Source organism: Triticum dicoccoides, chromosome 7B, assembly GCF_002162155.2.
Source record: "Triticum dicoccoides isolate Atlit2015 ecotype Zavitan chromosome 7B, WEW_v2.0, whole genome shotgun sequence".
Lineage (NCBI taxonomy): Eukaryota > Viridiplantae > Streptophyta > Magnoliopsida > Poales > Poaceae > Triticum > Triticum dicoccoides.
This window is the reverse complement of record NC_041393.1, coordinates 285,884,190-285,889,690: the sequence shown is the minus strand read 5'-3', so window position 1 is coordinate 285,889,690 and position 5,501 is coordinate 285,884,190. Positions and strand designations below refer to the sequence as shown.

Genomic DNA, 5,501 nt, shown 5'->3' with positions numbered 1-5,501 from the left:
TTAGTGGGTAATTCCTGGCAGAAGGGTATGGTTCTTAGGCAAATAAACTAGAACAAAACGCACCATAATTTTTCCATGATCTGTGTGCTCCACGAACAGGGTTCCATGTCAAACTCAACTGATAGATTATACCAGTGAAACATCGGTGACAGAAAAAGAATTACATATAAATTTTATCATTCAAGCAGTGTCTATTCCTATCCCATCCCATATCATATATCAATCATACTGGTGTATGGTGATAAATTTGCAACGAGATGTGCTATTCGCTTCAGCTTTCCTCGAACAACGACTGTCCGGGCTCATGACCCCTAGAAATTAGTTAACTGCTTAATGCTTACCCAAACTCTCCTTGTGCTTGGCGGTCGTCTTCCAATCAGCGCCGCTGGACAAGTCGAACTCCTGCACTTTCTGGTACGCCTCCATCCGCGCCTTGTCCGTGGGGGCGATGGGGGACCTCCCTCGCATCAGGAGGAGAGAAGGGGCCGGCTTCGCCAGCGAGCATGCCGAGCTCTAGCGCCTCCTCGAGCACTTCGGCGACCAGACTCGAAGAGGGAGCAGGGTAGAGCAGGGGCGTGCAAGTCCCGTGCATCCGCGTCCGCCTCTGACGGCGCCTACCGTTGGATTGCTCGCGCGAGCATGCCGAGCTCGAGGGCCTCCTCGGCCACTTCCGCGACCAGATTCAACATGAAGAGGAGGAAGAGCAGGGGCTGCGGACCTCGCGCCGGCAGTGGGGACGAAGGGGAGTGGCGGCCTGACCTGGGAGAGCCGGCGGTGGAGAGAGGAAGCTGACGACCATGGTAGGATGGGGAACGGGGGAGAATTGTGATGGGCGGTGGGGAAGTGACCAGACAAATCTGAGGAGGCGGTGGGGAGTACGAAAGTGGTCAGAGAGATTGTGAGTGAGTAACTGAGTAGAGTGTGGCATTGTCCAAACAAAGAAAAACTTTTAAGAGGATGCAGTTTATTTTGCCCGCTGTGTCCGATTTATGATTTGATGATTTTAAAGGCTTTTTTATATAACTATATATAAAAGTTGATAAACAAATTTATTAAAAATATTTATATAACTAGCTATCATTTTACTAAACTCGGAATTGAATGATGGTAACATAAGAAACCATGAGATGCAAGATGACGGAAACAACATAGATCCCACAGATTGTATGATTCTGAATGGACTCCCTAATAATCTCAAAACATCGAGCATGTCATCAGAAATTAAGCTCTTCTTGCAACAATTTCTCCTTTCATCGTCTGCTAATCCAACAAATGATGATTTAATAGATGAACTTTGCTTGTGCATCAGTATGGTCGATGATGTCCCTTACTAGAGTATAAGCCACATTTTTCAGTTCATTTTGTATTTTAATAAATTATTCTCTTTTGTCATTGTAATTGACAGAATTCCGATTTCTTAAATGGCTTGGTAAAAATAAACTCATTAAAAGAGAATAAGATTCGAAATAGATGTTTTATTGTAGATTATAATGCGTGCGTTGCACATGCATGCTTACTAGTACCCCTATAAAAGAAAGAGAGGGCGGAGAACCAAACAATCTACACCGTACAAAGGGTTAAATCCTCCTAATGTTTTAGCACCAACCGTGTTTAGCCGCACGTAATTACCCACGCTGCCATCGGTACCACACAATCAGGCCACTAACCCTCCCGACCTCTCTAAAAAAAGAAAAGTTGTGCACAACTCCACGCCCGCACGACCTTTCGCCCGCTTCTCCTCCTCCCAACCGACGCCAGCGCCGACCCTCCGCCGCCCACCGCGCCGGCCTCCTCGCCGCCCCCAAGAATGACGCCGCCTAGACGCACGCTGCTCCTTTCCCTTCCCAAGCCGCCCTGGATCTCGCGATGGAGGTGGCCGCCGTCGTGGCCATGGAGGTCTCGCCAGCCGCCTTCGAAGTCATACATCCCCGATATCGATGGGATTCCAGCCGCCTGGCCAAGGTCGTCGGCCCTCGACGAGCTCCTCCATCACTTCTGGTTCCCCATAGTGGCTACGGGCCGCCTCTCCCTCTCCATCCTACGCTCCTCCTTCTCCACTTCAGATTTCGGCTGAAGATCGCCTCTCCCTATTCCCCCTTCCAATCGATTGGAGCACAGGCGGAGAGCCTGGTTTTGTGCGGCGGAGATGGCGCCCCGCCTCTGCGCCTCATAAGGCTGGACGTAACTCCGCCGAGGCCATGACCTCTCCAGGTATCGATCTAAAACAGGTCAGCAACCCATTGGAACCTCTCCCTGTCTCTTTCTTCTCCATCTTGTTCATACAGAGTACTATCCAATGGAACCTTAGTTTTTGTATAGTTAGCTAGCAGAGACTCAATAGTAGCATTTTTTGCCTGTACATCATAGCCATGCCCTGGAGAGACGCAAATTAGTGCAGTTAACAAGAAGCAATTGACGAAGATCTTACGAGATGGCTTGCAAATCCAGATATCAAACAGAATTTTGGTAATATATATTATGTATGCTATAGTTTGAAGGGATGCTTACCAGGTATATACCACTCAAAATCTAGGTCCAGTAACTATCCAGTTGCAAAATCAGTGCAAGTTTGTGTAACAAATATATATACATCAACTAGAATTTAGGTTTAAGTCTGTGGTACAATTGAAAGACCAGGAGAAGAGGGTGGATTGTACTACCTGATCGCTTACTGTACATCTGAAAGAGATTCAGTTCGTCTGAATATTCTGATTTTGCGACATGGTCGCCAGTGAATAGCGCCTTTAGCAGTTTGGTCAACAAGCAGACTGAGCCCAACATAAAATGGTTTCATTTTCATGAGTGAATCTTACCTTAGATGTTTAGGAGAAGATCAGTATGGCACCACATAACTATTGCTAAAATGATCGTTAATTAATGACATCATTACCATCCAGCCATCTTGTCTTTCCAAAGAACAACATACGAGCTTCGTTCTCTGAAGTTTAAGAATAATACAACCATCTTGCCTTTCGAAAGAATAACAAAGATAAATATAGAACCGTGTAAGTCTGAACATATATGTGGGTCAAAAATGTGTAGTGTGCTCCACCGAGATTCCCAATCTTGTCCACCAGTATCGGCTTATACCTTGGACTGAAATATAAGAGGTTATCATAACAACTATAGCGAATATAATCACTGTTTTCAGATCAAATAAAGAATCGATCTCACGATGGTTGATGCTTGATGCAGCGGAGGATCACATGTGTACTGCCTGCAGTTTCAATTTAACAGGGCAGTTGCCATCATCGTGAGACTTGCCAACTTCAGGAACTACAACGACTCTTTGTTCCAGCCATATCCGATCCACCGGGCCGGAGCTTTCACGTACCTACAACGCACGGTGCTCGTAGCGCGCTGTTGGCGCCGGCCTCGTTGCCCCACTCCCGGAACCCCTCAAGCAGCTCATGCTCGTTTGGTCGTGCAGGACGATGCTGTAGCACTATCGTTGGATGTGAATTGCATCAAAACCGGAAGCAGCGTGCGCACTGGTGTGGCGTGTTTCCTCCTTTGCTACACTTTGATTGACTGATGGTTAGATGGTTGATGTTGCAGTCTGATGAGGCCTAGGGGTGTGGCTTCTGCTGAAATTTTTTACACCACCAGCTCCTGGTGAGTTTGCTAACCTGAGTCATTATAGAGGAAGTGAGAATGTCAGAAGGGAGAAGAAGGAAAAACCTTGCTGCCGGAGATGACATCCACACCATTTTGTGTGTGTTGGTGGAGTGATTGAACCATGGCAATCAGAGCTGACATCACATCTCCTTCCTCATACACACTTTTTGGGTAGTTGTGCATCTATATTCCATTCTGCACACCAAGAGATTATGTTATTTTTCTTTTACTGGAGCAGTTACGATTTAGTAGTACATCGTTATCATTCTCAACAAATTCTTACATGACACCTTTGATACTCATGTATAAGAAAGAACTTTCAGCGATTAAGTTACTTTATTCGACTTTATGTTTTTCAGGAGGGGAGGCCGGGAGGCGGGACAGCCGGCAGCGGCGCCATTCTGTTCGGGGATGCTTGGATCTGGTGATGCTGGAGCATGGGAACGGGAAACATCACCTCAGCTACGGAATTTCAAATAGCCAATTTACCTTTCTCCCTAAAGATTTCTTACACTGCTGTCAGTATCATTGGTCTTGGGGTCTAGATTTTGTCAATATCAAAATCTGGGTACTTACCAGCAAACGAGTTGTTGATCTATTTACTTAGTCAAGTTCATTTCTGCTATGTTCTTCAGTCAAGCTTTAGATTCTAGCCTTGATTAAATAGCAATGATATTGTCCAAAACCTGCTAATGTCAGAAATCCTACTGCCCAACAGGATTTCTAGAATTCTGGTGGATCTGGTTTCTATAACATGGTTTGCCAACCGCGGTGAGCACTGCTCAGTGTGTGGCAGCTTTTCATTAGGATTGGAGACAAGATTTGGGATGTAGGTGTAGGTCAAATTTTGCAAAAATTATGGGTCTGCAGGTACAAAGTTACATGCAGGAAATTTTACAATTTTCTGAGAGTAAAAATTCAAGCTTGAATTTGAATATAGTTCCATGATTTTTTTTGCTGACAAGTTATCTTATATTTACTTCTCTTTCTATGGTATAAGAATTTATATGCCTACTTAACCGTTCAAGGATATCCATTTTGTTTGTCGATTGGAAGTTACCACATATAAGCTTGAGTCCATGTGAACTGACACACAGTTTGGAACAAAATAAAACTTAGTGCTGTAGTACAGTTTGGTGGTTAAACTACTCCTTACCTCGACATTCTAATTGGCATTGGTCATGCAAGACCGCTTGCATGAAATTAGTGGCTTGCTGCAGTTGTACTCTTCAAAAATTCTGTTGCTTCGGTTAACTAGGAGTCGAGAACTACAATTCCCCAAAAGATCATATATGCTTGATGTGTGTGAACATATTGCAGGCAGGCGGTTCCAATGATGGCTCAGTTCCTGTACAGCTTCACCGAGAGGCATATGTTGTATGAGATGTTGTATTTTCACTTCTCAGACTGTCTGTATTCTGATTTGCTCGCTAGGTGCTTGATAAAATGCCCATCCGAGCAAACAATTTGTCCTGTGCTACCTGAGAGATGCAAGTTGGATGTGGAGGACAATCATGTACGACCCTTAGGTCCTATGGTTAATCTGCTTAACCTGGGAGGTGGTCATCAAGTTTGAGATGGCAAGTGTAGGTGCTATGTACTATTTTCAATGAACCAATAAAATGCATTGGCTATTTTCTACTCAGATTTGTTTGTTATTTCTAATGGAACAGGAAATACTTTTGAAACGATTATAATTTCGACTTGAGATTTTAGTTCTTTATGTAGACAGTAAAACTCTAGCTCTTATTTGCTAGATGGGTCGGTACGAACCCAACATTGAACAAAGAAGTTAAGGAATTGAGGTGATGTTGTTTCTTTCCAGTTAATTATAGGGTGATATATAAGTATGCACATGCTTTCCAAGTTTGATGATATGTTTG

At 44.4% G+C, this 5,501-nt stretch overlaps 1 long non-coding RNA gene across 2 annotated transcripts; it reads left to right on the top strand.

Moving 5' to 3' along the window:
* The first annotated feature begins 1,703 nt into the window (after nt 1-1,703).
* Nucleotides 1,704-5,263, top strand: LOC119337997. 2 transcript variants are annotated; one of them, XR_005163714.1, is made up of 2 exons: nt 1,704-2,228; nt 3,978-5,263. It is a non-coding gene; the product is annotated as an uncharacterized LOC119337997 (long non-coding RNA). The 2 variants fall into 2 exon arrangements; XR_005163715.1 differs by having other exon boundaries at nt 3,196-5,263.
* Nucleotides 5,264-5,501: the final 238 nt, after the last annotated feature.